The sequence below is a fragment of the Temnothorax nylanderi genome, unplaced genomic scaffold (assembly GCF_030848795.1).
Source record: "Temnothorax nylanderi isolate EJ_2023f unplaced genomic scaffold, tnyl_v1.0 TNYL_tig1065_pilon, whole genome shotgun sequence".
Classification (NCBI taxonomy): Eukaryota; Metazoa; Arthropoda; class Insecta; order Hymenoptera; family Formicidae; genus Temnothorax; species Temnothorax nylanderi.
Window position 1 is genome coordinate 25,921 of NW_027250127.1, and position 8,533 is coordinate 34,453.

The window sequence follows — 8,533 nt, forward strand, 5'->3', positions numbered from 1 at the left end:
GTATGTACGTGTGCGTGTGCGTACTGCGCTCAGTGCAGTCAGTGCGTTCAGCGCGCTGTCAGTCAGTTATTATAACCTAGAAATAGGGACGATCGTGACCGTCGCCGCATGATAGATAGTGAAATATATATTGAGGGCAGGGAGCTGATATATATATACCGAGGAGATCAAGGAGCCTGTTCACACGAGGTGTTTCTGCCGCGCGATTGCGGCCGCGCGTTAACGTTTGCACGAGCCGCGCGCTGTCCCGAGGCAAGATGCGACAACGCTCGCATACGCACTTACGCGCGACGGCGAGTGTCCTATGGGTCTAAAATGCCGCAAAGCGTATCGTAGACGCTCGTCGTCACGCGTACGGCGTTTCGCGTACGCACGTATGCGCGCGTTGTCGCACCTCGCCTCGCGATAACGCGGCCACGCGCGACAGCGCAACCGCGCGTCAAAACCGCCTCGTGTGAACAGACTCTAAGAAGGAAGGTGTACCCAAAATCGCACACGTACGTATATGCTGTTTTGTAAAAGTTGCTAAAGTTAAAGAGAACGAAAAAGTGATCTGTATCTATGCACGTTTGACAGGCATTATTTTTCTGAAAAATCTATCTTATTTATATGCACGTGTAACAGACACTATCGCATAATAAAGGTTTCTCCGAAGTATGTTAATTATTTTTAATACATTTTGTGTAGTAAAAAAGATTCTGAGAAGCAAAATCGTCGCTCATGTTCCGTTTATTTCTAATTAATACTTAAAGTATCACAATGTCAATAAGTAAGGAAATGATATTTAAAATGACAATTTATGGATATAAGTATATTTCGCTTCTTACTTTAATTAGATATTATATTATGTTATTTAAACTTCAATATAGTATCTGATTAATATATTATATTCAGTAGAACAAATCAAGAAACACGGTAGTGTCTCGCGCCAAACACACGCGCAGCGCGAAACCGCCGTGACTCTTTTACGCGAACGTACGAGTTGCAAGTACCCGAGATTTTGAGATTAATAATAGTCCTTGCTTGTAATTCAAGATGTAATTGATAATGTGAATACATGGCCCATTCGAAAAATGTTTTGGGATAAAAATATAAAGGATCACAATTTAAGCAGAAAACAGTTTGTGCTTTTGGTTGAAGCAGAGAATACTCTGTATTTATGCTTTCTACTATTCTCTGCTTTAACAAAGATTGATAATTTTAAAATATATAATTGAATGAAGTTGTAAATAACATATGATCTAATAGTAAGAAGTGAAATATACATCCATAAATTATTATTTCTTTACTTACTGATATTGTGATATTTTAAGTATTAATTATAAACAAACAAAACAACAATTTTCCTTTTGAGAATATTTTTTACTACCCAAAATACATAAAATTTGAAAAGAAATCGGAGAGATACATACATATTTACCTAAAGTTTTATTGAATTAGCAAATTAGTAATTAGTCACACAAAATTATTAATTACGTAAAAATTAATAACAGTTATAGGTAAAAGTGAATTACGCATTACAAAAAAAAGTTAATTTGTTAGAGAAAAATTTCTAATTACGTAAAAATTTGTATAGTAAAAATAAATTCTTTATTATTAAAATAACTAATAGTTTATAAAAAATGAATTATTACTTATTTGAAAATTAATATTTAAAGATAAATTTAGTGTTCCTTTAATTTTTGTGAGAAGTGTATAATTTACTTTTACTTAAATATTATTAATTTTTATGTAAATAGTAATTTTTTGTAACTAATTACTAATTTGCTAATTCAATAAAAATTTAATTTGTTGTTATTGCTAATTTCATGAATAATTAAAAAATAAAAATTTTTTGCAGATTCTTGCTTAACACTACAAAATGGGTGATATCAGTACAAAATTACCTTTTTCAAAAAAGGTAAAAAAAAGGCGCCAAGTACACGCAATGTATTTTGTAAATTCAAAAATCCAATCTAACTAAGTGGTAGCTTTATTTTTCTTCTTCACAAAATTATATTACCTAACTTAACTCAAGTGACATATATTTCAAAATAATATGTGAAATCTTTAAATTAAATTGCGCCAATTGCAAAGAGAATATGTATATTGCTTTGAAAGATAATTATGTTGTGCAACTACTTTAAAAAAATAAAACCCCAGTGGTATCTTTGTGTTCCTATTCAAGGGTCTTTCTATTCCAACCCAAGTGGTAATAGCTTCTTAATTCTCTTTAACAAATTTTTTATATTACAAAGAATCATTTTACAAAGAATTAAAGAAGTAACAGTACAAAATAAAAATATTTAACTAAAACAAAATAAATAAATTTTTCTTGTAAAAAAACTTGGCGCTGCTAGACTTTGAAATTTAAACATTAAAATTTAAACATTAATACTAAGATTTTTAATTGAATAAAAAACAATAAACATAATTTAGGGAAGAATGCGACAGAAGTAAAAAAGCAGCGCCAAGTTTTTTTACAAGAAAAATTTATTTATTTTGTTTTAAGTAAATATTTTTATTTTGTACTGTTACTTCTTTAATTCTTTGTAAAATAATTCTTTGTAATATTAAAAATTTGTTAAAGAGAATTAAGAAGCTATTACCACTTGGGTTGGAATAGGAAGACCCTTGAATAGGAACACAAAGATACTACTTGGGTTTAATTTTTTTAAAGTAGTTGCACAACAATTATCTTTCAAAGCAATATACATATTCTCTTTGCAATTGGCGCAATTTAATTTAAAAATTTCACATATTTTTTTGAAATACATGTCACTTGAGTTAAGTTAGGAAATATAATTTTGTGAAAAAGAAATAAAGCTACCACTTACAATTAGATTGAATTTTTGAATTTACAAAATACATTGCGTGTACTTGGCGCCTTTTTTTACCTTTTTTGAAAAAGGTAATTTTGTACTGATTGTAATATACGGAGCAACTTTGGCCGACCCTTAGGAAAATTTACTTAAAGTTTTTTAAAGTTACTTAAAGTATTATAAAGTATTATAAAGTATACTAGCCGTAATAATAGTATACTAATAGTATAATAGTAGACTAATAGTATACTGACAGCCGAGCGTAAAGTTTTCTTTAACCTCAATAAAAACTTTATAAGCAAGTCGCAAATATACTTTAAATTTACTTTTAACAAACGTAATACTTATAAATATACTTTAACTTTACTTTTTATAAAGGTAATACTTAAAGCTGATTTTAACTTATGCGTGTTGTTTCAACAGTATACTTAAAAAGACAAGTTCCCTTTTTCACCACACTTGCACCACACGAGACATTAAGAAATATTAATCATATATCCAATTCAAAATTTTATTACTCTTTTTAAACTGAATTTGTTTCTTAAGATGATTTTTGGAAAATTATATATTAGCGCTGGTTATGACATATGTAGACTATATATAACACTTACATCAAATTAAGAAGTAGTCTACCACGTAAGGCAGTTGGCTCACGATCCAGAGGTCCCGAGTTCGAATCCCACCAAGGTAAGTGTGTTTTTCAAATACGAGAAAATATTTATAATCATAGACTGCATCTTAAGAAATAAATTTAGTTATAAAATAGTAATAAAATTTCGAAATAAATAATTTTTTTTTATTCCGGGTGAATATCGGAAATCAGTGTCCTCTAGTATTAAGAGGACTGTAATCTTAAGTCTAGTGTCTCATGGTTAGAGGATATTCCTCTAGATTTTAAAATATCTTCTTGAGACCGTATTTCAGAGGAAAATCCTCTAAAATCAAGCGGGAGCCACTAAATGACAGAATATTTTTTTTGGGGTGATTAATAGTAATTGCATGAGTTAACTTAAAGTAACCTTTAAAGTATATTATAGAAATACTTAAAGTTTGGTTCGAAATCACTTCTAGTTTATCAATAGTTTATCAATAGTAATTTCTTTGGTAAACTTTCTAGTTTATTTTAAGTTTTTTTAAGTAAATTTTCCTAAGGGGAACACAACAGGCGTCTAGTCGAAGTACTACAGCGATTACGAAAATATTGTTTCAAACTTCAACCCGATAAGTGCGAATTCTTACGCAAAGAAGTATTATATTTAGGGCACATTATTTCAGAAAACGGAATACTACCAGACCCTGCCAACATACAAGCAGTGATAAGGTGTAAAACGCCTAAACGAGCAAAAGATGTCCAGACTTTTCTCGGATTTGCTGGATACTATCGGAAATTTATCGAAAATTTTTCTAAAATCGCAAAACTTCTAACAAAACTATTGAGAAAGGGGGAAAAATTTATTTGGACAACCGAACAACAAATGGCGTTCGAAACATTAAAGGAAAAATTAACTACGGCACCTATATTAAATTACCCCGATTTTAGTCAGGAATTCTTAGTAACTACAGACGCATCCGACTATGCAATCAGAGCCGTGTTATCACAAGGAACAGTAGACAAGACAGGCCGATAGCATACGCCAGTAGAGTATTAAACAAAGCGGAGCAAAATTATAATACGACCGAAAAAGAATTATTAGCCATGGGCCGTAAAACATTTCCGACCTTATGGAACGAAATTTAAAATAATTACTGATCATAGACCATTAATATGGTTATTTAACGTAAAAGACCCCGGCTCGAGATTAATTAGATGGAGACTCAAGCTGGAAGAGTACGATTACGAGATCGTCCACAAAGCAGCAAAAATGAATGCGAACGTTGACGCATTGAGTCGAAACCCGATAGTAGAGGACTCACAAGTAAATAACGTTCATCAAGAAGAAATGCCGAGAGAATACTCGGAAAAAGATAAACTGCAAATATTACACGAATATCACGACTTACCTATGGGAGGACACCAGGGAGTCACAAGAACTTTAAATCGAATCCAATTAACTCACAATTGGAATGGACTTACTAAAGATGTCGAAGATTATATAAATAAATGTGAATACTGCCAAAAGAATAAACTGAGCAGAAAAACAAAAATGTCTTTATCAATTACGGATACGCCACAAAGACGATTCAAAAAATGCGCCCTTGACATTGTAGGACCACTAACTATTACAAATAGCAGAAATAAATATATTTTGACATTTCAAGATAGCTTGACGAAATTTAGTAAAGCAATTCTCGTAGAAAATCAAGAAGCAGCCACAGTCACAAAAGCTTTTGTTATTAAAATCGTGTTAGAACACGGAATACCGGAGAAAGTACTCACGGATCAGGGTACAAATTTTACTAGTGAAATGTTCAAAAACGTGTGTAAATTATTAAAAATTGAAAAAATACAAACGACAGCTTATCATCCAGAAAGTAACGGAGCATTGGAGCGATCGCATCGCACATTAGCCGAACATTTGAGACACTATATAAATGAAGATCAAACGAATTGGGATAAATGGTTGTCCTACGCGATGTTTACATATAATACAACCCCCCACACCACGACAGGTTTTACACCGTTCGAGTTAGTTTACGGTCACCAAGCTATATTACCGACAGCTTTGACGAAACCTCCAAAACTTACGTATACCTACGATAATTACGCGCAAGAACTTCGAAAAAGGATACGCGCAACAAACAAAATAGCGAGAGAATACACTAAGCAAGAAAAAATTAAAGCGAAACGACAGTACGATAAAAAAGCAAATATAGAAACATTTAAAGCAGGGGATCAAGTATTATTATATGATGAAACGGTTCGGCGAGGAAGATCAAAGAAGTTAGAATCGCAGTGGATAGGACCGCACACACACACACACATAGTAATGAAAAAAATTGATGACGTAAATTATACAATTAAAAAAGGACGAAAAATGTTACGCGTACACGCGAACAAATTAAAGGCTTTTATCAAAAATTAGAACAAACGCTTTCACATAACGAAAATTTATTGGCTAATGTTACAAGAAAACTGCAAGACCAATTCATACACCGAGAGGAAATAGATGAACAACTACTAATGATAACCGCTATCTTAGCTGACCTCACGACAGACATAAACGATATTACAGACTATTTAAGATATACAAAAAATAACATTTTACTTACACACGTACTTCCAATAGAGAATATAATTGTAGAATTAAAAAAGCAACCTCACACTTAACCACAGGATCACACTTTCCATTTAAAATTCAGACAAAAAATTAGAACACTTGTTGGACATATTGAGCAATTATTCCATACCTATGTATCTAATCTATAATATTCTATGACTGTAATGGTTAAATACTTTATCGTTTTGTGATTGGTAGCATTGAAGGTTCTAAGCTACTTTTATGTTTTAATGTTTATTCAGGTCAAGTCTACCATCTTCTCTCTCTCTCTCTTTCTCTCTCTCTCTCTCTCTCTCTCTCTCTCTCTCTCTCTCTCTCTCTCTCTCTCTCTCTCTCTCTCTCTCTCTCTCTCTCTCTCTCTCTCTCTCTCTCTCTCTCTCTCTCTCTCTCTCTCTCTCTCTCTCTCACGGGCGTGCCCTTCTTGTTTTAGACGTGCTTTTATACTTCTCGAACTCTGAGTCTTGTATAATATATAATAAAAGTCTTATATAATAAATCAGAGAAATATAGTATAATCATTTTGGCTCGCTTTATTTCTCACGAGATAACCCTACGGAGAACCGACTTCTCACAGGTTATGGGCCCAGATTTGGAATAAGCAGCAGTTTGATATATTTCACTGAAGATGAGTATCGATACGAAGTATGCCATAACCAAACTAAACAATACAAATTATTTCGTATGGAAGTTTAAAATGCAATTATTGCTGACGAAAGAAGGTGCGTGGGAAAATATCATTGCAGCTCCACCGGATCCAGTAACGGAAGCATGGAACAAGAAAGATTCTATTGCATATGCGACCATCCGATTGAACGTGGAGGACAAGCAACTGGTGCTTATTAGAAGCACGAAAACCGCTAAGTCTGCATGGGAAGCCCTAGCTGAGAACGTACTATGAGAAGAGCAATGCAAACAGTTTGGTTCGGCTGATAAAGCGTCTTATGAGTATAAAACTAGATGAAGGCGCAGATTTGGAAGTACACATTGCACGTATCGCTGAAGCGTTTCAACAATTACACGACATTGGTAAGGAGTTGAAGACCGATGATTGGCACGTTGCAGTTCTATTAGGTAGTTTGCCAGAAAGTTTTGATACTTTGGTAACAGCGTTGGAGTCAAGAGAAAGTGAATTGACGACGGCCGTAGTAGAGCAACGTTTATTAGACGAATGGAAGAAAGGAAAGACAAGCATTCCAATGATACAGATGGTGCAATGGCGTTACACGTAACCCATACAGCACAAAATATTTTTTAAATATTTTTTAAATATTTTTTAGGAAGATTAAAATAATAATTAATAATTCACAAAAATATTTTTAGAATGTTTCTATGTCCGCCAGATCATGTCAGAAAAATATTTTCTAAAATATTTTTAAAAGACTGCAAATAAATGTATTCAGTAATATTTGTAAAATGTTTTTAAAATATTGCTTTAAAAAATAAAATATGTTTAAAAGGGCATACAAATAGGTATTTCAAAAATATTTTTGTAATATTCCTAAAATATTTCTGAAAAAAATTAAAATTAATTCGTAAAATTTTTTAAAAATATTTTAAAAATATTGTAAAATAAAAAATACAAAATTTAATTGCACTTATTTTTATTTATTATATGATAGGGGAGACCGGGGCTAGACCGCTAACAGGGTAAATCCGCCAAATCAAATATCTCGGAACCTGTATATTGTGCGAACTCGCTATTAACATTGTAAACGCTGCTTATGGTACCCATGTGACCAACGGAGTTTCGGCAGGTTACCTGCCGTGTTATGATTTTTACGAGGGCAAACGTGTTTTCGGAAGGTAAAAGTGAAATTTTCTGCGCGTGGAAATATTGTAATATCTGCAATAATATTTGCTCTCCAAATCTCGAGGTACGTGATTATAAAGAGTAATGCATGCTGAACACAAATCCAGTGTAGTTTTTCATTATCGTTGATGTCTAATATTTCGTGGGCGATCAAACCTGAAACTTATGTTTGGGGCTCATCCGCCAGTAAGCACCCGTGGCTGGTCCGCCAGTCTCGTCACTGTGGCGCGCCGGGCGCACGACTTCAGCTCACGGCGATTTCAGGTTAGGTTTCCCTCGAGCGTGATTTTGTCTTCCCTTGCACGTGCGTCAGTTTGTGTAGGAGGGAAATGGTACGCACGTATCGTCGCAAAACGGGTGTTTTGGCCGACCGAAAAGATGGCGGACCGTTGTTTTCGAGATCGCTCGCGCTCACGGCACGTCGGCGAGGTACGGCGAGACACGGCACGGCTCTGAGATCCCGCGACTTCCGCGCGAGAGTTGACATGCCGCGTGCGCGGTAGATCGTCGTTGTTGGTCGTTGTGTCAGTGACAGTCACGCGTGCGACCGCATCGTCAGCGTTCGCCGCATCGTCTCGGCGTCATTGTCGCCGCCCTTGTAGTGGTGGTGGTGTCGGTGGTGGTGGTCGTCGTCGTCGTCGTCGTCGTCGTCGTCGTGGTGGTCATCGACGTCGTCGTCGTCGTCGTGGTGGTGGTCGTGGCCG